Genomic DNA, 26,079 nt, shown 5'->3' with positions numbered 1-26,079 from the left:
TTTTAATGATGTTTTGCATTCCTCATGGGTTGTGGTCATCATATCATCCCACAACTCTTCCAGAGCTTTCTGTAAGCCAAGACCTCAGAATTCAAGCACTAATATAGTTGTATTATACACTAATACTTATTTCTTACATTTATTAATAGTATTTTATCATCCTTGGATCACATAGGCTGGTGTGCTTCTTCTGTGTGAAATTAGCTGACTACTTAGATGGTATCTTGTTTTAAAACAAACCTAAAAGTGACATGTTTAACTTCTCACAATTTCAAGAGTCTTTTTCCCCAATGTAATACAGTGATTGATTTACTGATTACTGTTTTCCATGATTGTTGACAATTACATATTGGGCAATGTCAATATTTCTGTGTTTCATGCTGTTGCATATTGATCCAGATGAGTTTTTTTATATATTTATGTGTAATCTATCCTGAAGGCTACAATCTTTCATCTTCATCAATAAATATTTCCTCTTCATTTTTGGTAAGCAAGGTTGGACCACGTGTTCATAACAGAGGTTATTATTTAGTCTTCCTCCAATCCTAGTATTTTGTTCTTGTTCACAGATTCTCAGATTATATACTAAGCATGCAGCTTGAATAAATGTAGCAAAATATTAAAACCCCATTAACACCTTTCTGGATTTTCAACCACACAGAAGTATCTCCTTTTTCTGTACCAATTACAGAAATTGTACAGTGTACAGTTTCAGTTACTTCCATTAAGTAGATTCCAACTTGCGGTGATGCTAGGATAGAGTGGTACTACTCCTGTGGATTTCCAAGACTCTAAATCTGTACTGGAGTAGAAACCCTCATTTTCCTCCTGCTGAAGGCCTGAGGACTTTGAACTACTGACCTTGCATGTACCAGTCCAGCAAGCAACACACGACGCTACAGATTATACATGAGCACAATGAGGTGTTCTGGAATCTCACTTATTTGTAATGCTATGCATGAATCATTAAGACCCATATAGTTTAATGATTTGCATATATAAGAAAGCACAGGTAAACATCTTCCCAATATTCTCTGCTTGCAGCAAAGATCTGTTTGATACTAGCAAGGATGCCAACCTTCCATATCCTCCTCTGGGTACAACTTGAATTTCTGGAAGTTCCTGGTCAATGTACAATGTTTTAATTTCTTGTATGTGGTGTAGCCTGAACAAGAAGTATAATCTATTCCTTATGTACAATTTCTTAAATCAGCTACTACTGACTCTATGGTAACCCCAGAAGCGTGAGAGTAGAACTCTGCTGTGCTTCAGATGATTTTCAGTGACTGGTGACTCAGGAGTTTGCTAAGCATCCTTTGGGTAGACTTAGACCTACAACCTTTGAATTTAGCATGTGAGCATGTTAACCAGGTGCATTACCCAAGAACTCATATAGTATCTTAATGTAGGAAGAAAAGAAACCTAAATATTGTACTTACTATATGCTTTTCCCTAGAAAATTACTGCGAAAGTTCAAAATTGAATCATTTGATGAGGGCTTTGTAACTGATAGAATATCCCCATCACTGTCCCTAGGCTAATCCACAGGCAAACTTCCGTTTTGTGACTTGCTGCATTTGTGTTGACATGCTTTCCCTAAGATACTATCAGATCACAGTGATTTGCTCAGTTTCTGTAATACCTGCTAGGCAGAATTATCCTTCCTTGACAGTAATTTGTCTTCTGGAATCTCAGTGTTCACTGGTTAAAAATTCTTTTATCTCTCAGCATACCCGTATCATTCCTTTAATTGGATTTTTCTTAAGTTTAAACAATTATTTCTCATGAGGACTTTCAGATAAGTCCCCTCTTCCTCTGTGCAGGACTTCCTGTGAGCATTCTGACAGAAGCAAAGGCGTCCTGGGAGGCTCCGTTGGTCCGTGTGGCACACGTGGGTCGGTGGAAGCATCTTCACCCGCAGATCTTTCTCGCTAGTGGTTGCAGTCTTCAGTGCTTCCCTCTCACCCACATCTCCACCTCTAAACATTTATTTGTTTAACAGGAATAAAAACTCGAATTTCAGAAACTAAAAAAGGAATATAGATTATCTGGAAAGGAAAACTCACACCATTCCAACTTCAGATTTTAAGAAGAGGATAAGGCTGTGCGTTCTCCATATTTCAGAAAATCTAATAGGGAACATATGATAAAATTTTGTACTAGGAAGAACTTCTGCCAAAGAGTGACTGCTATTTATCTACTCTCTACTCTAATGTGGAGTCATGGACTAGACAATAGCTATACATCATGTGGATTCTTTCATGGTGACCTCGTATGTCCTGGCAGGCCAAAGCTCACGGATATTTTCCCCATGGAAGTCTTTCCTGCTTCATCGAAAAGGAACAAAATTGGTAGCAGAGAACAGCTTTAATCATTTATGCCTGATTAAAGTCAGAGATAGGATCACTAAGAATCTTTAAAAGTCTTGATGTACTAGAATCAAATACATATTGATGTCTTATTATTAGAAAGGACCAGGAAGCACGTGCCCTTAATCCATTTCTTGTTCCTCATTGTATTGACAGTTTTAACCTTAAGAAAGGCAAATGACATATCCCTCTTGTCCATCTAGTGAAGCGGTTCTCAATTTGTTGGTTGCGACCCCTTGGGGGGCCAAACGACCTTTTCACGGGGGTTGCCTAAGACCATTGGAAAACACATATTTCTGATGGTTTTAGGAACTGAGACCCCACTCCTCCATCTGTTTCCAGGCGGGTCTGCCCAGAGGCAGATATGCCCACATTCAAGTACCTGGCATGAAGACTGTTATGCATGCTACACCATGCTTCCAGACAAACTTTCATTTGTCTGTAATTAGAAATAAATATTTTGCAATATATAATTACATATTGTTTCTGTGATTAATCACTGTCCTTTAATTATGTTCAATTTGTAACAATGAAAATACATCCTGCATATCAGATATTTACATTATGACTCATAACAATATCAAGCTTACAGTTATGAAGTAGCAACAAAAGTAATTTTATGGTTGGGGGTCACCACAACATGAGGAACTGTATGAAAGGGTCACGGCATTAGGAAGGTTGAGAACCACGGAGCTAGTGGATTCCAAATCATAGTGACTCTGAACAGGTTTGGTAGTTAGATGATTTTGTGTCAAATTGAAGATGTGGCAGTGTAGTGATGGAATTCAACCTGTCAATCATGATCAAGCCTGAAGATGTCTCCTTGGCGAAAGGACTTTCTTATAAGTGGGAAAATTGGGGATGTACCCCTCTCATCCTGAGACTTTATCTTTCCTTTTGCTGGCTCTCTAACTCCAGAGGCGGCCCTATGTTGGTTATTTAACCCTGAGAACTGTTGCTGTCCTGCCATGTTTCCCTTGAACTTGGATCCACCCGACTACACCAAGCAGCCCGAGCTTCCTGCGTTCCTCATCATCCCTCTGCATCCTCAGCCTGCAACATCACGAGTCTGAAAGGACCCAGACTTGTAACTGATTTGAGGACTTGAGTTGGATTGGGCTGCCTTCTTTTGATATAAGATTACTTTCTGTGATAAAGCTCTTTTAATTCACACAAAACACTGGATATGTCTCTCTAGATAACTCAATCAAAGACAGTAAGATTTTTGAGGTGGTAAATCTTTCTGGGAGCAGGCAGCTCCGTCTTTCTTCCACTGAGCAACTACTGGGTTTGAACCACTTATCTTGTGTTAGCGCTCCAATGTTTATACCGTCTTAGAAAGCCATCTCCCCAAATCTCACTTCAGTCCAGTTGGTTCTTACTCATAGCACCATCCGGACTACTTAAAGGACATATAGAAATATCAGTTATAAAAAGAGACACTTCTCATTGCTCCCACATATGAAGCAATGGTTTCTGTGTCCCAAGGAAGTTGCTTGGAAGACACACTCTTCTGCTGATTTGGAGTGGTGATGATAAATCCACCAAGATTTTTTTTTAACAACACCTCAATGGGGTAGTTAGTTACATATCCTTTGACATTACTTCATAGCTCTGATGTGTGGTATATAATATCTTTCTCAGTTCTAAATATCCCTTCTTTTGAAGACAATGCTATATATGTGTGGAAATATCAATATAAACCGTCAGATTGCAAATCCTTAGCTCCTGTCTCAGTCCCACTGAATGAGAATCTCTGGGAGAGGTGTCCAGGAACTATGCATTACCCCAGATCTCTGCATGATTCCTAAGAAGGCTCACATTCAGAAGTACATAGGTCACAAGGGACAATAAGAAATTATACCAAGGAATGGGTGTTTGTGTACATGGGAAGAAGTTTGGGTGCAATTTTTGATATAGATCTTTTTATGGAAAAATGTACATGTTTCTCTCCCCATCCCTGTTTTCTTGTAACAGATTTTGTATGGTTACAGCAAAGTCTTTACTCTGAGTTCAGAAGACCCGAGTGGAAATACTTTAAAAAAAAACTCTGCCAAGCAGTGTGTGTTCACATTTACCTGGCACTCAGCAGGCTGGTGTGTCTCCCTTGGACTCGTTGCAGCTTTATTCAAGTCCTTTCTTTCTAACTGCTTCCACTGTCACACTATAGAGTGTAGCCTGCCATGTCTATAACCCCTGCACAGGACTCTGTAAAGGAGCACCCTTCTGCTATACCAGTGCTCAGTGCCTTTCCATCAGAAAACGGAGGACCCAAACAAGCCTTCCCCAGGCACAAATAATGGAAGCATTACTGTCCCTGTGGTCTTAATAAAAGAGTACAGTGGAGACAACAAAATTTCACCAGGAAAAGAAACCAGGAACACAATCACTGGTGGGTGATATTTTCCATAAGACAACATATCAGAACATCCAGGAAATGGTGATTTGATGACTGAAAAATACAACCAGCCCACTTCATGCCTATTTGAAGTCCAACAGTGGTGTTACTCAAGCCTTACCAATAAATCTCTTATAGCAAAATTTTTCTCAACCGTTACACATTTTAGGAGGGAAAAAAGGATAAGATTTGGAATCTTCAAGGGGGCAAGATTTAAAATGACTATAGTCATTAAAAACTCCACAAACCCCGCGTATTCTTCAGAGAATGCACGGGTGTATTAATAGCTAAAAGAATGAATGAATGTATGACAGTGAATGTAATTGAGGTTTGTCAAATACAAAAATAAGGCATGAGACTCTGTCCTCATCACTCAAGCATCATAGCTACTGTGTGGTTTTGTTTCCCATTGGATTGCTAGCATATGGATTTGAGAGGATGTATAGGTATAGAGGCAGTTTAACTATTGCTCATTGGGAGATGGCAACTCACTCTGGTAAAGAATTCAGGCTCTTGTGTTTCATATTGGTTCAACTACTTGTTAACCCATGGCTAGACACATGGATTGACGCTATAAATCTGCAAAGTGAGGACAAAGAAATGCCTGCCCCACACAGATTGATTATGCATATTAAATGAAATAATGCATAATTTGATGCAACATGTATAAGTTCACATAATTTATTATTAACCCTCTGGTTATTTTAATATTGTCATCATTAATGGTTCTACATCATCATGTCACTTGTCTGATAAATACCACAAAAAACGTCCCAGTGGTTGGTCAGATTTAAGGGGACAGAGCATAAGGGAAGTCGACACAGGTCAGACCCTGTAGCCCAGAAGGCAGACGAGTCAGTAGTTAAATTGTTAAAGCTTCGGTAAGACTTTAATGTGCCACCTTGCTAGTGATCGTGCTTGCTTGCAGTGTTCAGACTTTCCCTTTTCCCTCATGAAGGGAGTCATCTTTTCTTTTTTTTTTAACTCATTTTTAATTCCTGGCATTGTTCTCTGTTAAATAAGCCTACCAACTAAATAACAGGTGAATATGTTGAGAAGGTGGATCTTGTCTGACAATTACAGATATGTCAATTGACTATAGTCTACAAATCTGCTAAAAACCAGTCTTTAAATAACGCTGCTTACCAGGCTTGTTTCTGACCTTTTCTACTACCAAGGATGTGCCCTTGGAGACTTGCAGCTGTGAGCAGACTTAGCATGCCATTTTCTCTGCAGATTCCCAAGGATGCCACAGAGAAACAGTCATAATGGCAAGAACTAAGCTCTCCAATGAATGCAAACATACCTGAAAAGGGTTTGCTAAATATCTCAGAGACTATTCATAAAAAAAACCCCCTAATGTTTACTGACAGGGATTTTTTAGAAAGCCCTATAAGGTTGTTTTATAGGATTGCTATGAATAGGAGTAAGTTCATAAGCATGCGCCAACATTCCATATGAATTGTTTTTATTTACTTTTTACTAAGTAGCTTCCTTTTATTGTATTACATATAATTTGTTTTAACCAATAACTTTGTGCTAAGTGGATGTGATGGCCATTAAACATTTATTTCAGATACATGTTAGGACTGAACTGCATTATTTTGTCTTCAATATTAATTGGATAATTCAGAGTAAGTATTTTGAAAATTATTTATTGTAGCTTTAAAAAGTGAGCACAGTATGTGCATGCATCACCTCAAATAAGTTTTATACACAAATGAAACCAAATAAAGTAGCCATCAGAACACTTTTTTTTGTAAATGTGTTCCCTTAATTCCTAATTAAAAGTAACTTTTTTTCATATAATCAACATTAGAGTAGTAAGTTTGAGTTTTGAAGGTGTGTGTGTGTGTGTGTTTGCTGGGGGGCATGAAAAATGAATCTATTCTGATCTCAAAATGGGTGCACATTTTAGTCAGAGGAATCTTTCTTGTTTCATGTCTCTTGTCCATATAAAGAGCATTGCCTTGGAACAAATGACAGGGGCCTCATCTAACTCATCCAAACGCTGATTGCCACAAGACAGACATCAGACCTGCCTTCACCCTCTATCCATTTTTACTCTTCTCTGATATTGCTACTGTGGATGGGTTTGATAATTAATTGCAATGGCCACCGAGAACTCATGGACAATGTTTAAGATTGTGGGATTTACTAGGGGCGTTAACAGGATGCCATTCAAGAGAGAAATGCTCAGGATGTAGTTCTTCAGTCAGGACTATTTCTCCTCTTCCATGCCTGCAGGCAGCGTCTCTGAAGCTCTCAGCCTGGCCTCTGCTCAGCCTGGCCTCTGCTCAGCTCAGGCAATGTTACAAAGCTCATTTAGAGCTACCAATAAATGCCCAAAGAGCATGTCACTCCACCATAAAACTCAACCTGAAGACACTCAGAGGCAGGTCTTTGGGAAAATAAATCAAACTCCCCCAATTAAATACCCAGAGGCACTCCCGTGCACAAGCTGGTCCTGTGGCAAAAAGTACTCACCTTTCTTGCTCTGTGGATTGGAAGTCTGTCAGTGTCTCGTGTTCTGGCTCCTGGTTCTGTGGTGGCTTCTGTTGTTCTGCCACTGCTTTGCCACCAAAGCTGTTTCTTGGATGAAGAAGATTCACTTCATAGGGACCTCAAGGGCCGACGGGTATACTCCACTACTGGCTCTTTTCTGCTGCCAGTACAATCCCCCTCCTGCCTCTGAGATGACGTTCTTTATGCCCAGCAGGATGGCAATCACAAATCAGCCCTCAACGATCACGCACAGCTGAAGCATTCTGAATCCAAAAGCACCTTCACCTGTGTTCTTACGCAATCCTAGCAGTCAAATGAAGGCCATTTGGTTGGAGTCTCAAAGGCTATGGCTAGAAAAGTCATATTAAATAATTAGTGCATTGTGTCTTTCAGCTGTTAAAAATTCCTAGAAGATTTCTATAGGAAGCACATTTTTGGTTTCAGTTATATTGGTCAAATTTGAAAAATTTTAAAGTACATGCAATTAAAATTTAACTTAAGATAAACATGCTCTCCCACCTCTTTCCTTTATTTTTTTATTGTAAATACGCCCTATGCAATGTGAGTAGTTTTCAAGATAAACATGGGGCAAATGATAATTTCTGGTATAGCTGTATTTCAAACTTAACTAAAAATTCTTTAAACTTTTTGAAAGCCATAATTTAAGTAAAAATCAATTTATAAAGTTTTGGGAGAGAGCTATGTCAGCTATGAAACTCCTAAAATAATAACAGTGGCCTTGAAGGGCAGGCAGACCTTTTCAGTGTGGCTTAGCCCTTTTCAAACTGTGACTTAATTAGCTGTGCAAATCTCCCCATGAGCTCGGTTTTCATGTTTGTTTGTTGTTGTTGTTTTTAAAAATATAATTTCACAATTTACCCTGGATTATCATATTTAATGTGGTGACTCTGGAGCCACTTTTATTTTATGTTTAGGAGAAGAAGTACTCTGATGAATAATTAAGTCTGTGGGGTGAAATATTTACGATTACTGTAAGATTAGCCACTCTTGTTCCATGCTTCACATTACTGTTCAGAGGGTCTGTAAATCAAAATGTATTCTATAAAGTCCTAGAATGTTGTATTAAACAAAAAGATCAAAATGGGAAGCTATTTTTTCAACATATCCAGCTAGATCTATATATTTCTGAGGGTGATGCTTACATCTCTAAACCTTCCTCAAAGAATTATTACCTCTTCTATTTGCACCTGATCAAAACAGCAGAGTAGACATACTTTAGGGACCATATTGTTTTCCGTTAAAAGGTTCTTTGAGTTTTGACACATAAGGAAGCCTAAAGAAGCATGGGATCTTGTTATGAAAGAGTTTTTGTTTTGTTTTGAAATGAAAGCACGATTGGTGAAAACAATACCAGTAAAGTTACACAGAGGAATTATTTTTAATCTTAACAATGCACCCCCTTATTCTCTGAAGGTAAGTGCTACCGTACAAAAATCACATTATGAAACCTTATCCCATGATATTCATGTACCCATCAAGAAAATCTATCAAAATCTATACGAGATCGGCAGGATAGGCAATCTTATGGAGACAGCAACTGAACCAATGGTTCCTGGGGCGATGGGAGGGGCGCGGGGAAGGGAGGTGAGCAGGGATCCAATAATGACAGGTACAGGGAAATAGCAAGTGTTCTAAATTTGATGACTAGGAGGATGTAGCTTTTGTGATCATATTTTATCTATTTATTTGTATCTGGGAGGAATTACTGATTGGCAACCAATGGGTATACATGACACAGGGGCAGGAGGAGAAAAAAAGAGGAAAGAAGGAAATAATATATAAATATATGTGTATTTGTTTATATAAGTATACATATGCAAATTCAACAAGGAAGCAGATGGACTTTGAGCCACTACTCAAACCTTACCTCAGTACAAGATCCTTTTTCCCCTTCAAATGTGGCATTCTAAGATTGCTCACCTTCTTGATTAGATAACTGAAGACAAAATGGGTGCATAAGCACAAGCAGTGAAGAAGGCTGATGGCACTTGGCTACTAAAAGATACAAGTGGCCATCTAGAAGAGAAGCAACAAAGCCCATACAGAAGAAGCACACTAGCCTGTGTGATCATGAAATGTTGATGAGAAGAGGTATCAGAAATTTATAAACAAGTAACTAAATCTAGGTGAATGGGGTGCGATGTAATGAAGACCCCAAACCCACATCTAAGATAATTGAGCAGCCCCTCTCAGAAGAGCGATACAGAAGGGATGATAAATCCAGGGTGCTGTATGGCAATGATGAACCACATAACTATCCTCTAGTTCATTAATATTTCCTCTCTTCACTCTTATGGTTTTTATTTGTTTTACCTCATTAATCATGATAGAGTTACATATGTTCATTTGTATACTTGAGATAGTTTGGCACACAAAAGTCAAGATAGATAAGCCTTCAGAAACAGTAACAGGAGTAATGGTTCCCTGAGGGTAGGGGGAAAAGGTGACAGAGCATCTGAGAGCATGATAGCATTCATGACTGTATAATCCCACTCAAAGGGATTGAGCAAAAGAATTGCATGTGAATGGATTTATTGGCTTGCGGAAGAGATGCCGCCTCAAAACTGTTAGTATAATAATGATTCCAGGGGAGTATGGTCAGCGGGGGAGGGGATAAAGGGTAATTGATATCAAGGAGTTCAAGAAGAAAGAAAATATTGTGATACTGATTGTGGTAGCAATTGTATAATACTGCTTGATATAATTGAACTTTAGATGTTATGGTATCTGTAAGGGTTCCCAATAAAATGATTTTAAAAAATTAAAAAGATAATGCCCTTAGAAAATGGATAAAGACTGAGAACATAAATCTGACCCTTATAAAATGGGGGGCGGGGATAATGCCACAGTTTTCAGAAACCCTGAGTCTAGAAGTTAGCATGCCTCTCTGTCTATTTAGTCTTATGATTGAGAAGTCCTGGTGATACAACAGTTACAACCTTGGTTGCTATAGTGAAATAAAGTTACCTGGTATGTTAGACAGGGTTCTCTACAGAAACCAAACCAGGACACTTATGAGTTTATATATATTTAGATAGATAGATAGATAGATAGATACACAACATACTAAATAAACAGCTAATTAGTCTACACAGCAGTAGGAGACAGCTAATACACTGGAAGTCCTTCAAGTCTTGAGTGCCACTGGGTTCAAGTCAAGGAAACAGACAGCTGAGTCCTCTGTAGAGCTAGTCAGGCAATCCAGCCACAAACAGCAAACAGCAAGGCAGGTCAACAACATTCAGCCAGATAGCAGGGCCCGACAGTCCCCAGATCAAGCAATATATACTCCAGCAGCATGGCAAAGCAGGTCTTGAAGGAACCTCAAAGTACAGAGACACAGTCCATGGGTCAGGTGTCCCACGGGTAGTGTTGCTTGCAAGTTGAGGCAGAGAACCATCTAAGGCACCTGCACACTGGTCTGATCATCAAAGAGCAAGAGACAAGAAAAGTGAGGCTCGCTGAGTCATTTACCTCTCCGGCCTTCAGTTAATCCCACATGTGTTTAATGGCCAAGTTGGCACAATATACCTACCTATGACACCTAGCATATTTCTTTTATCCATAATCTTTCTAACTCCCACCAAATAATTGGGTTGGGTAATGCAAATAGTGTGTGTGAAACTCTGAACTCCATAATGGCTTAATTTTACCATTCCAATGGGTATAAAACAAGCCATTTCAGAAGCAAGAACAAAAATATCCCATGGAAACCATGGGAAAAATGAGGCAGGAATCTAAGAAGTTTGTATGGAGCTATAAAAGAATGTTATTAAAATGTTATTAAAAAGAAAAAAATCCTTATGCTCAGTTTCAAGATCTTTATACTGTTCCACTTCTCTCTCTCTCTCTCTCTCTCTCAGCCTTTGATAAATTATAAATTATTTTCATATCATATGCTGTTGCTGTCTCCCTGCACCCAGTTTCTGTTGTTTGTCCTCCTGCAAGATGGGGGATGTGCAGCTGTGTATTGATCTTTGCAATCGGGCCTCTCTTCTCTCTACCCTCTTCCCACCTTCCCGCTACCCTCCTGGTATCACCACATTCCCATTTCTGTTCTTGAGGGGTTTATCTGATCTGGATTCCATGTGTCCTGAGCTCTTTCCCCACTTTATCTCACCCCTCCCAAGTTCCACTGGCACTGCCGGTTCTGTTGCTTTCTCCTTAAACTTGCTTTCCACACCTGTCTTATATAGGTAAGCAAACCAACAACAGAGGCAAAACAAAAAGAAAGCAATTGAATAAAAAGAAAGAAAAAAAGATATAGACTATCTTTCTATCATCATCTATCTATCTATTACCAAAAAAAACCCAAAAAGCATAGATAATTCCAGGTCTTTCTGCTAACCTGGGGGTTCGGTAACTGCCCCTCTATTTGGGGGGCTCCTCAGGGACTTTGTAGCTTTGGCTTTGCTCCCTTTGCTGATCTGCTATGCTCACTTCTTGGTTCACTCCACTGTGAGGGGTTCAGACTGGACTCACTCTCTGCCGTGTGTCCCCAGTACTGGCCTCTATCAAGGTGTGCTCCAGTGGGTGGTCATCATGTCTTGAGCTGTTATGAGCCCCACAGTCCTCTCTGTGCCTTAGCAGCTCCATGCACGGGTATCGTCCTCCAGACTTGGTGTGCCGATATGTGGTCTAGACTGTCCTTTCTCTTTTTCCTTGTTTTGCTTCCCTGTGGGCGTGGCAGGCCAGCCTCTCTCTCCAATGTGTAGGTTTAGTCTTGTCCTCTGTAGCACATATTTCTAGGGAGGGGATCATTTTGGCTCTGTAGCCCACTCTGTTCATGAGATTCTCGATGTGGTTACATTGCCCTTGAGGTTGGGTGCTCTGTGGTGGGGTCTGCATGCACACTCCCAATTCTGTGGAGACATAACCAATACTCTCACCCTGGGTGGTTTAATGCCCTGCTCCCCTATGCCATGATCTCTTTCTTTTTTTAACCCTTTTTCTCTCTCTCCCTACCCCTTTTCCATGTTTGAATAACAAGTACATATTTGGATTTGGTCTGTCTCCCTCCCAACTGCCTGTACCTCAACCCATATAGTGTGAGATGAGTGGCTTTTCTTCTGTACTTACTGAACCATTAGGATTTTTAAAATCATCCTCATTGTATAAAAAAGTTAACAGTGTTTATATACATATAGTTTATTATTTAATGTAAGCTAGCGATCAACTTCAATGCATCTGTACGTAGCAGCTTTTGAGGGCCGTATATAATATTTAAGCTACCTGGTCAATAGATTGGAAGATGTTCCACTTTATGCTTCTTTCAGAGCGAAGTGACCAAAAATGCTCAAATTATTAACCACTATTAAGATCACTTGCAAGTAAAATTCTGATGATGGTACATCTGGCAAAAATTCAAGTCATATTGAGAAGTGGATATGGAACACAGGATACCATTGATTCATTGATGACATCAGAAAGATCTTGGCTGAAAGTGGAAAATGTCACAAAGTACTAACGTGTGTTTTATTGTGTTTGCAAGGGAACTTGCCTGTGTTTATTTAACAATGTGTATGGATCACATTGTGAAGAATAAGAATTATAAAACATTTCATTGTGCTCAGGCAGAACCTGTGCTTAGATCACATGGCAGTGATTCTTACACGACAAGGGGCAATTATACTGCATCACACAGAGTCACTATGAGTTGAAATCAAACTTCCTATCAAACTAATCACAGCAGCATTCTCTGTATACACACTTCTGAACACAGGCGCTCCATCCCTCGAGCTTTCCCTAAGGTTTCTGCTCCCTTGGATTTGTAGTATGCCAAAACAGAAGCTCTGCATCTTCTCAGACAAAACTCAAACCCAAACTCACTTGCGTCAAGTAAACTCTGACTCACAGGGACCTTGCTGTACAGGACAGAACTGTCCCAGTGAGTTTCTGAGACTAATTCTTTATAGGAGTAGAAACCAAGTCTGTCGTCCTCAGAGAAGTTGGTGGTTTTGAACTGCTGACCCACACTTACCAGCCAAATTCATAACCATTGTGTTGCCAGGGCTCTAGAAACTCTAATCTTATTCCCTGTAAATGTTGAGGTCTATGAACACAAAGACACCTGAAAGGGCAAGATCAAGGCTGTAGGTTGGATGCAGTGTATTGTCCAGTAAAATTCTCATAGGACAGCCCCTCAGTCTTCAGTTGACTGCCACAAAGAAAGAGAACCTGTGAATTTTGTATATAAGAGAGCTTCAAAATTAATTGAAAAAACCTCATTACATTTTTATTTCAAGCTTGCAAGAACACACAGTTGTAGAGCATGGAGATTTCTAAGTCTGTAGCTTAGATCACAGACTAGAGGCTTATTCTGACTCGTGCAGCTGTCAGAGCTGATGGACACAAGATTGGCAGGTCAGAGGGCAGACTTATGGCTGCAAAGGCCTATGACCGCAAAGGTGGCAGGTAAGATGTGGGCCAGACCTCAGAAGAAACCCTCTTTCAGTTGACTGGATTCTCATAGGCCATCTCATCATGGAAATGATTATATCAAATCTCATCATGTGGGATGGTTATATCATAACTGACTGCGTTAGTCAGAGTAGACTAGAGAAACAAATCCATCGAAACTTATATTTGTATAAGGGAGAGTTTTGTATAAAAGGTAATTTTGCATTAAAAAGCATCCCAACCCAGTCCAGTCCAAGTCCATAAGTCTGATATTAGCCCATATGTCTGATACCAATCTATAAAGTCCTCTTCAGACTCACAAAACACATGCAATGACGCCGAATGCAGGATGAACACAGGTCAATGGGTAGAAAGTCTTTAGATCCATCTGCATTATAAGCATCTCAGTGCTGGCAAGGGTCTCTATGTGGCTTCTCCAGCTTCAGAGGTCTGGTTTCATCAGGGTAGGTCCATGTGTCTTCTCAGCCCAGGGCACTAGTGTATTTCCATGTGTCTTGTCAACTTCAATGTCTCCCAAGAAGTGAGCAGAGAGAAAGAAGTGTCTCCTACCTCCAAGGAAGAAATACAGGATTTCCCAGAATTCTCAATAGAAGGACATGCCCACAAAGAGGCCTCATTGGCTAGGATCTGGTTGACAGGCTAGACTCCACCCCTGGACTCTTAATCCTCAAACTGACAAATGATTATATAACTGCCATAGTGACAAACCACTGAAAATTGTGAACTAGCCAGATTGGAACACATCCTTAAGTGTCACACCTTGCTATTAATTTAAGAATGAGCAGGTGCATTCTCATGAAGGAAAACAATTTCTCAGGGAAACTTACCTAGAATTTTGGTAATACAGTTTTCAATTGTTTTACAGCTTCATAATAAGCTCCCTTTGTGATTGTGTGTCCTTCCCGAAAATCCATCACTAGCATTGCCTTGGAATTATGCACAATAGTCACCATAGTGTTCTGAGCTAACACAGCCAGAGAAGCCCCGCTAGACGCTACTACTTTGGTTGGACTATGTTTTTTTTTTAAAGGTAATCTGATGAGCCTAATTAGAATACTGCATGGTTCAATCTTAGGAAAGGAGTGTGACAGGGTTGTATCTTCTCACTGTACTTATTCAATCTGTGTGCTGAGCAAATCCTCAGGGAAGCTGGTTTATATGAAGCAGAATGTGGCATCTGGATGGAAGAAAGGCATACAATTTTCAGTAGACAGCTCACACAACCTTGCTTGCTAAAAGTGAGGAGGACTTTAAGCATTGCTGATGAAGCTTTAGGACTGCAGCTTTCAGTGTGGATCAAGTTCAATATAAAGAAGACCAAAATCCTCACAATTGGCCAAATGGTAACACCATGATAAATGGAGAAAGGGTTGACATTTTTACGCATTTTGTTTTGCTGGGGCCCACAGTCAGTGCTCCTGGAAGCAGCAGCCAAGAGATGAAAAGATGAGTTACATGAGGATATCTTCAGATGAGGGGATTGAAAAACAAGGATGTTACTTTGAGGGCTAGGGTGCTCCTGACCCAAGTGATGGCATTTTCTATTGCCTCCTATGCATGTCCAAGTTGGATGTTGAATAAGGAAGACAAAAGAATCGATGCATTTGAATTTTGGTATTGGAGAAGAATGTCAAACACCATGAACTCCAAAAAGGACCAAAACAAAAAATCTGTCTTCTAAGAGTGAGCTCAGAGTGCTTCTTAGAGGCAAGGATGGTGAGACTTTGTCTTATGCACATTGGACACCTTGTCAGGAGAAACGAGTCCCTGGAGAAGAACGTCATGTTTGGTAAGGCCGAGGGGCAGCAGAAAAGAGGAAGGGCCTCAAGAAGATGGCTTGACACTGTGTTTGTAACAACTGGCTCAAGAATAGGAATTATTGTGAGGACGGCCCAGGGAATGGGCAGTGTTTCTTTGTGTTGTAAGGCAGTAGTGGGTCAAACTGACTGGATGGGAAATTAGAACCCTAATGGGACTAAGGGAACGCACTGCCGAACGAACTTGTCTATCTGTGCATAGTAGAGACATGCTAGAAGAAGTTTCGTTTGGAATGAATCCTTGTATCTAGGAACAGAAGCCCCCATGGCAATACTTTTTGACTTACCATTGTATGAGCCATTTCTAAAAATATGGCACTTTAAGGAAACATGAACTGAGCTGCTCCCTGGAATGCAGATGTGAATAAAAAATAAAAGAATAAACTTTATCTCCTCTGGAACAGGATTAAAAAAAGAAAGGAAGATGTGTAAAATTATGTGTAAACATAAATATATTTCCTTAAAATAATAACAGGTATAGTTACAAGAATGATAATATAGTTTGTGGAGACATCATCAATGATCACCTTCTCAATGACTGAAGATAATAGTATAGAAATTCTGTCCTTGTCAGCTCCTAGCTCCCTCCTTCCCAACCCTCCCAGCTTTTGGGATCCTTCTGAGAAAAGCAAACATCCACATGTATGAAACCTTCGTCCCCTTGAGGTCCAGAAAGGAAACTAATTCACATGGTAGATTAGAAATTTAAAAAAAGAAAGTGGGGGTGGTGATTCCCGGTAGCAGAAGGAACAGAAACTTGATGATTTAAGAATGTGGAAGTGGCACTTGGAAACAGGGGTCAGCTGTGGGCTTTGAGCCCCTCTGGGATTGTCATCTCTGGGAGTCTTAATTAAGAGCATAATAGATAAATGCATCATGGTCACAACAAGCTACTTAATCTGGCTCTCCTTATAACAGCCAATTAAGTTTGCATTAAAAATGATTTCTTGAATTGAAGAGAGGTGGAGTTTTAATTACGGATTTGTTTGAAAACATTAAAGATTTTAAATCAAAGGCTGGAAGCATTATTTTCGGTATGCGGTAACTAGTTTTGATCTTTCCAATATTGTCTCCTGCCCCTAAATTAGTAAATCAATCAGTAGAGTCACATTATTGTGTAATTTGAATATGGGAGATTAGTGTTATGTGTTTATATTATTTCTTCCCAAAGGCATTCCATTGTTACTGATTAACTTTAATCTAGATACCAAATGATATTTTATCTCTATATATTTCCAGTCCTGATTCTAATAATTTAGCATTAATTTGAATTTAGATTTAATAAATTCCTTTTTCTCAACTGTAACAGACAGTATTTGAGTTTTGAACAAGTGAGCAGGTAACGAAGATCTAGAAAGGAGTAGGAGAAACACTAGAAATCTGCAGTATCTGAAACTTATCAGGAGTGCTTTGACTTCCCTCTAGCTGTCATTGGAAACCTAAGATGAATATGCATCAAACAATTTATACACTACCCACACAGCAAAGGGACCCCATCCATCCACTGCCTTCAAGTTCATTCTGTTTCACAGCGGTGCTAAACACAGAGTACTGGTGCTCCAGAGTGTTTCCGAAATTGTAGATCTTTCATGGTTTAGACAGCTCCCTATTTCTTCCATGGAGTGGTTTGTGGATTTGAACTGCTGACCTTACCATTATAAGGCCAATCCATAGCCAACTATGTAACAAGGCTCAATTTAGCCACCGATCTCTAACTATCAACCAGGGCTTTGAATAAGTTCATTCCAGTTAGACTCTGCTAAGTTCCCCTAGAGCACCAAGAATCTCTAAGAATCATTTGGGGATTTTTGTAAAGTGGAGATTCTGAGTCAGTATATCTGGGATGAAAATCTAAATTCTCAGCCAAGGATAGAATTGAAATGTATCATTTCATATTCCTGCTGGAAACACAGTTCTGATCAGTGGAAATATGTCATACTTACAAAGGTCATTCTGAACGCCTCCATTCATTTTTGTTTAGTTGACTACTTAATTCATTGTAGAAGATCATATCGCTTAAAGAAAATAGAATGTAGTTTTCTAAAATACAGCAAAAGGGTTTTCTCTATAAAGGACAATTAGGCATAAATCAGGATTCATTGATGTGAGCATGTATAAGAGTCACTTTAAAAAAAAGAATCACCTGAGGAATTGTGAAAATGTCGATGACTTGACTTGACCCCACCTCCTCCGTAGTTTCTAAGTCTGCAGTTTGGGGACAGCAAGTCAAACCCACAGTCATTAAGTTGATCCCAACTCACAGCTACCTAATAGAATGGAGTCACCTAGCAACGGGTTGAGTGTTGAGCAGCACAGAGAAGCCAGCTGTTCAAGCACACCACTATCCTAGAGAAAGTTGAGGCGATACGATTCCCCTAAATTTTACAGCCTCGGTAACCTTATGGAATAATAATTCTACTCTGTCCTACTGGATCCCTGGGCCTGGAAGTTGATTCAGTGGCAATGGGCTTGGTCCCATAGGGTTCTCAAGGCTGAAAGGCTGTACCGAATCAGATCGACACCTCTTTTTATTGCCAAGCAACTGGTGGTTTCAAACTGCCAATCTTTCAGTGACAAGCCAACTGTTTTAACCACTGTGCCACCTGGGCTCCAGGTCTGGGATGACCCCAGATTGCAAGCCCTCGATGCCATGAAGTGAAAGCTTCATCTTCCCTTCTTCCAGTGGCTGGAAGAGTGGAATCACCGACATGTTAGGCAGCAGTTTAACATTTAACCCACTGCACTCTTCACAATGCTTACTTCGGGCCTAGTGCCACGTTTACATTTGTAGTAAGTTTTAAGATGTTTCACATGGTAGCCATTGCTACTGGGCCAGAGACCATAAGATGAGCCATGAATTTGTCAGTAGTAATGATATGGTAATGTTTATTCAAATAATAAAGAGACACATGGAAATGCTAGCTACGTTTGATTCATCCTAAGAATATGATAACATAGACAATAAAAACATGATTTTGGTATCCTTATCATTATCATTACATCTGTTCACTTTTCCAAGAACCACCCCAGTGTCCAATAATCCATCCCAGACTATTGCCCCATCGTGGTGGCACCATGTGCTCTGCTGCAAGGTGGGCAATCCCAACCAGAAAGATCGGGTTTGGGCTTCCATTAAGACTTAGAATGTGGGAAAGAAACAGGGGCAATTCTACACTGTCCTACAGAGTCATTGGGAGTCGGAACCAACCCCATGGTAGGTTTTGTTTGTTTGTTTGTTTAATATCAATCACATTTTTGTTGTGTGCAATGTAGTCAATTTGACACAATCAAATTGCTCCACAGGGTGTCTTAGCCTGAAATCTTTTAAGGGCAAAAGAGCTTCTAGAGTAGGATTGAAGATTGAGACCTCCCAGTTAGCAGCTTAGTGTTAAACCATTGTGAAACCAGGGCTTCAATTTTGCTATTGTTACTGTATGTGTTTTGATTGATTATGTAAACATCATTATGAGGGAAATCGAAGGAAATGCTATTTTTATTAGGTTCTGAAAGGGTAGATTTATATCTATCTTTCTGAATCTTTTGGTAAATCTGTAATCTCAGTATCACTGGATCATGTGGGGCTTATCCTCTAACTCGAAATAATGGAGGACTTTTGTCTCAAGTCAGAGAATTACACTTTGGAACATCCTCCAGATTTCTGACCAAAATGCTTGTGGAATTATAGAAAGTCAGAAAGACCAAGGCCTCATATACAAAGCAGGGATGCAGTGTCATAAATCCTTATATTTCTGGCAGCAATTCTATCATAGAGAGGGTTTCATAACACCACATTACTCACTGGGAACAAGTAGACACGAAGGTTTTTTAACAGTTCACTTAAATAAACCAATTGAATTTGTTTCATATATGTTCTTTAAACAGAAATATGTCAATTTATAAGCCACGCCACTGCTTGGCTTTAGAAAACTTCTTTATTTAATTGGATACCTTCCTATGCAGACATTTGTACCAAAGAGAGTTCCTAAATGTTAGCTTTTCTGAAAATGGTAACTACCCACAATGTATCACAGAGACATGTGCAATCGCAGAAGACTCTGCAGTGGTGAATGACCACACTTTGCCATTTTGTAGCGGAATGCAGCTAGCTGAGCATGTGTGGAAGTCACCGAATTGGCTAGACACAGATACTCCAGGATGCTGGGATGGAAGTCCCATGAAGTGCGTTTTCAGTTACAAAGGGTAGCTTCTGACGAAATGCAGATATTCTAAAATCTGTTTGTCAACTCTGGCCATATTTCAAGATCTGAATACTGACAGCTGATCTATTGGTTATAGATATTATGCTGGCTTACTTCTCTTTTTAAATATGTATTTATTTTGTTCAATACCCTCTGTAGCTTAAAAGCCACTTCTTTAAAGAGCGTCAAGAAGACTGAAGAAAATTGATGCATTTGAATTATGGAATTGGCAAATATATTGCATATACTGTGGACTGCCACAGAACATGGAGCCCTGGTGGCATAGTGGTTATGCATTGGGCTGCTAACCTCAAGGTCATAGCTCAAAGCTACCAGCTGCTATGCTGGAAAAAGTCCTTTTCTACGCCTGTAAAAAAAAATTATTATCTGGGAAACCCACAGGGGCAGTTAGACAGTACTGTAGAGTTTCTCTGTGTTGAATTCAACTCAAGGCAGTGAAATGGAGTCTGAGTGTTACCAGAAGAACAAACAAATCTGACTTGCAAAAACGGAAGCCCAAATGCTCCTGAGAAGCCAAATGGCAAGGCTTTGTTTTGTGCACCAAAAGATACCAGTCCCTGGCAAAGAACAACCTGATTGATAGAATGTCAGAGAAAAGGAAGATCTTTAAAGAGAAGGGTTGACACTGGTTGCAACAATGGATCAAACATGTCAACAATTGTGAAAGTGTACAGTGTTTCATTCTATTGTAGATAGGGTTACTATGAGTTAGAATTGACTTGAAGGCATCCAAAAGCAGAAATAGCACCAACAAGTTCATAATTATGCAGGTTAAGGATTATTTTTTTAGTGTAGCCTTATTTGATATTGTGCTAGTCCTCAATTTGAGTTCTCTCTTAGTAGCCACCACTCTGTGGTCTCCATACTTAGAATGGATCACTAATTTAAATGATTGAATATCTCAATATGTGAAAATACTATTTAAACTGTAAAATTCAGATCACATTGATTTTAGATGAATTTTAAAATTTGGTGCATTATCTAAGCTAGGAGCATGTAAGATGAATAAATACCAAGCAATTTAAATCAAAGTTTAAGTTGACAGGTCAAATATCCTCAATTTATCTGCAGGTCTCTTGATATAAATTCAAATTCTTGCCTATAGAAGTAAAAGAATGATTGCTTCCAAATATATAGGCTGGAGTCGGCTCCTTTATGTATTTTTGCTTGATTGGTTGCTTTATTTTGTTATCTAAGGTTATATCATTAGATAGATCAAGGAAACAGTAAAGAATGTAGATGTTTAATAGCAGAGGTTTCATGAGTAAAGTACATGCAGTTGCAAATCATGGAGCTCCTTTACAGCAGTGAGTCATAAACTTGACTATCGCCTAGTTGTTGTTGCTGGGTACCATTGAGTGAGGTCCGAGTCATAAGGAGTCTATGTACAACAGAAGGAAACATTGGATGGTCTTGAACCATCTCCACAAATATTCCTATACTTGAGCCCAGTGATGCAACCACTGTGTCAATCCAGTTTACGGAGGACCTTCATCTTTTTTATAGCCCATCCATCCCACAAAACATGATTTCTTTCTTTAGGAACTGGCCTCTCCTGACAATATGCCCAAAGTATGTAGGACAAAGTCTTGCCATCTAAGAATACTCTGGTCTTACTTATTCCATTACTGATTGGTTTGTCCTTTTAATAGTCCAGGGTATTTTCCATATTAATCTCCAGCACCACAAGAGAAATGTATCTGGTCTTCTAAGGCCTTTATTATTCAATGTTCAACATTCACATGCACATGAGGCAATGGAGGATACCACTGCTTGGGTTTGGGTTACCATCGTCCTCAAAGTAACAACCTTGCTCTTCCATACTCTAAAGAGGTCTTGTGCAGCAGATTGACCTAATGCAATGCATCTTTTGATCTCTAGACTGATGCTTCCCTGAGCAATGATTGTGGGTCCAAGTCAGACAAAATCCTTGACTACTTTAACCTTTTCTGCATTTAACATGAAATTATATATTGTGGTATTCCATGTGTTTAGCTGCCATCTATCCTGAAGGTGGCAATCCTTGACTTTCAACAGTAAATGCTTCAGTTCTGTCTCACTTTTAGCAAGCAAGGATGTGTCATTTGCATACTGCAGGTTATTTATAATCATTCCTAAAGCCTTATGTCTCGTTCATCTTCATATAATCCAGTTTCGTTAATGATTTGCTCAGGATATGAACTGAAAAAATAGGGTAAAGATGTACAACTCTGCCAAATAACTCCTAATTTAAAATCATGCAGTATTCCCTTGTTCTGTTTGCACAACAGCTTCTTGATCCATGTACTAGTTCCAAATGAACACAATGAAGTGTTCTGGAATTCCCATTCTTCTCAAGGTGATCCACAGTGAATTATGGTCCGTACAGTTGGATGCCTTGGCAGAGTCAATGAAGCACAAGTAAGCATCTTTTCTGGTATTCTCTGCTTTGAGCCACGGTTTATCTGACATCATCAGATGCCCTTTGTCCCACGTCCTCCTCCGAATATGGCTTCAATTTCAGGTAGATCCCTCAAATGTACTTCTGCATTCATTGTTGGATGATTTAAGCAACATTTTAATTGTGTGCAATATCAATAATATTGTTCTCTAGTTTGAACATTCTGTTGGGTTATGTTTCTTTGAAATGGGTACAAATAGAGATTTCTTCCAGTCAGTTGGCCAGCTAGCTGCCTTCTAAATGTCCTGAAATAGAGGAATGAGTACTTACGGGACTTCTTCAGCATTCTGAAACATTTTAATAGGCATTCATTCCATCAATTTATGGATTCTTGTTTTGGCCTAATGCTTTTAGTGAAGTTGGAATTTCTTTCTTCAGCACCATTGGTTCTTGGTCATAGGCTACTTCCAGACATGGTGGGCTGTTGACTAGACTAGTTCTTTGTGGTTCAGTGACTGTGCGCTCTTTCCATCTTCTCTTGATGCTTCCTGCATCATTCCGTATTTTGCCTGTAAAATCTTTCAAAATTACAATTTGAGGCTTGATTTTTTCCTTGAGTTCTTTCAGTGTCAGACATGCTTAGCATGCTCTTCACTCGGTTTGCCTTGCACATTTCATTGTAATATTTGGCTTTATCTTCTTGAGCTGCTCTTTGAAATTTTCTATTCAGCTCTTTGAATTCCTTCTGTCTTCCCTTTGCTTTAGCTTCTCTACGGATAAAAGCAGGTTTCACGGTCTCTTCTGACATCAGCGTGTATCTTTTGTTTCTTTCCTTTTTAATGACCATTTGTTTTCTTCTTGAATGATGGTTTCTCACAGCTCCTCAGGTCTTCTGTAGCTAGTGTTCGATGTTTCAAATCTGTTCTTGAAATAGTCTCAAAATTCAGATGTGGTTTATTCACTGTTTGTTTGGCCTCTGAGTTTGTTCTAACTTTATTCAGCTTCATGCTGAACTTACATCTGAGCAATTGATGGTTGGTTTCACCATAGGCTCTTTCTCTGTTTATAACTGCTGATATTGAGATTTTCCATTGTGTCTTCCCACAAATGTAGTCAATTTCATTTTTGTGTATTCCATTTGGGGAAGTCCTTGTGTATAGTTGCCTTTTATGTTGTTGAAAACAGGTATTTGGAATAAACAGGTCATTGGTTTTGCAAAATTCTATCATTTGATCTCACACTTCATTTCTGTCACCAAGTCCATATTTTCCAAATGCTATTCTTTCCTACTTATGTTCAACTTTTGTATACCAATCACTGATCACTATTAATACATCTGGATTGTGTGCTCGATCAATTTCTGACTGAAGTTGCTGGTGGAATTCGTCAATATCTTCATCACTAGCGCCTGTGGTTGGTGTATAAAGTTGAATAATAGTTGTATTAATTATATTAACTTAAGGCAGATAGGTATAGCCAGATCACAGATGGCATTATATTTTATGAAGAAGTTAGCAAGATCCTTTCTAACCATGAATTCCATGCCATTCTTAATTGTGTTAGTCCTGGCAGAGTAAATCATGTGATTTTTTTCTGATTTAAAATGGCCAATGCCAGTCCATTTTCAGCTCAATGATGGCCCAGATATTGATTTCATACATTCAATTTTATTTTTACCATTTCAATTTTCCTAAATTCATACTTGCACATTTCAAGTTTCAGTCATTAGAAGATCTTTGTAGCTAATTCTCTTTACAGTTTATCTTGCCCCGTCAGCAAATGAAGATCAGGAGGCTCCACTCCCACAGGCTTTCCTAGAGTGGTGTCATAACGGCCAACTCCCCTCCAAGAAATCAGCTCCTCTTCAGTCACATTTGAGTGAAGGCTGATCTGCCAGAAGCATCTCTACAATGTTCACATTTTTTCGTTTAGGCTCTCAGTCTTTGAAAATGTTTTGAAGCTATGCACATAGTTTTTTGAGGTTACTTGCTCTGATTTGAGGAGCTGAATCCTTCTTCATTTTATGTTCTTCCTCTGGAAATTTTCTTGAAAACTGTTCACTTTGGGTGACCCTGCTGGCATTTAAAATACCAGTGACATAGTTTTCAGCGTCACACATCATCAGCTTACCACAAACTGGCAGCTACGTGGTGGACTATCACCTAGGACAGGGATTCTCCACCTTCCTCATGCCGTGACCCTTTCATATAGTTCTCCCCCCAAGCATAAAATTATTTTTGTTGCTATTTCATCACTGTAATTGTGCTACTGTTATGAATCATGATGAAAATATGAACTTGAATAATAATTGTATTGATTATATTAACTTTTGGCAGACAGATAAGTTAATATACTATAATATAAAGTTATATGCAGGTTGTATTTTCATTGTTAGAAAGTGAACATAATTAAAACTGATTTGTCACAAAACAATCTGTAATTCTATATTGTGAAATATTTATTTATAATTACAGATACATGAAATTTTATCTTGAAACATGGTGTAGCATGAGTAACAGTCTGAATATAACAACAGTAAACTACATTGCTACATTTTGCCACAGTGTTCGTAAAAAGTCAACGTCAGTGGGAAGGTTGAGATAGCTTCTTTCTCACCAGATCAGCATATCTGCATGTGGGTGGACCCACCTGGAGACGGATAGACGAGCGGTGTCTCGGTTCCTAAGACCATTGGAAGTATGTATTTTCCTATGGTCTAAGGCGACCCCTGTGAAAGGGTCGTTTGAGCCTCAAAGGGGTCACGACCCACAGGTTGAGAACCATAGACCTAGAGGTATGTCTATGAGAAAGTCAATCAAGCCTTATCTCAGAGACTAACCAGGCAGAGCTATGAGTCAGCATTGTCCAGATGGCAGTGAGTTTGGTTTATGGTATATTCAGGTTTAAGTATAAAATAACAGTCATCATTCAAAACTATATTGACAGTGGTCTAAATTACTGGGATCCCCCCCCCCACGTAAAGTTAAAGATGAATGCAAAAGTAATACATACGTTGCCTCTAGATATCATTATTAATGAACTTGTCTGACAACAAACCTGAGTTGGAGGTTTATTCCATAACTAGAGACCAAAACAAAACAATACAAATATAATTTTTACTTTACAGTACCTTATTTTTCCACAAAGCATTCAGTCATAAATAATTAACATCTTCAAAATCCAAATAATTTTTTTCAGATAATTCAGATGATGAAATGACTAATGTACATATTAATTATTTGTAATGGAATGAATCATTTCTTCTTCCTCTTCTTTCTGATGTGCTACTCAGTACAGATAAAGCATCACAAGCAATGTCATATCATGCCTAGCATCTTGGGAGGAAAAGGCATAAAGCTTGTGATGATTATTCAAATAAATAAGTATACATTCAAGTATAATATATAGAGATTATAACATTTGAAGAGTTTTGTGTTGTCAGAATACCTTGTGCATAATGAGCATAAAACTATTGAATCTGGATTTTCCCCATGTATCTAATGGTATCTAATTTTAATAATTTATTCCTCATTTTATGACACATCTAGTCATCAAACTTTACCTTACACATTTAAGAATATACTACTTTGTTATTCTGTGGAATAGTGAAGGGATTTCAGGCTTTTTTGATTATGCCCAATAATAAACACATTCTTAAAACATTTCTAAGTTTGGATTTTGGCCTTTCAAAATTATTCTAGATGTGATTCCTTATGTAAGACTGTAAGGAGCCTTGGTGGCACGGTGCTTAAGCGTTTTGCCCGCTAACTCAAAGTCTGCCTATTGTAACTCACCAGGTGCTCTGTGAGAGAAAGACATGGCGGTGTCAGGAAAAGCTGCAGGCTTAGAAACTCTACTGGCCAGTTCTCCTTTGTTTAATGGGACACTTTACGTAACATCTGACTAGATGGCAGCGACGTTTCCTTTTTTCTTTTTCTTATTTCTAAGA

Source organism: Tenrec ecaudatus, chromosome 14, assembly GCF_050624435.1.
Source record: "Tenrec ecaudatus isolate mTenEca1 chromosome 14, mTenEca1.hap1, whole genome shotgun sequence".
NCBI classification, from domain to species: domain Eukaryota; kingdom Metazoa; phylum Chordata; class Mammalia; order Afrosoricida; family Tenrecidae; genus Tenrec; species Tenrec ecaudatus.
This window is presented reverse-complemented; position numbering follows the sequence as displayed.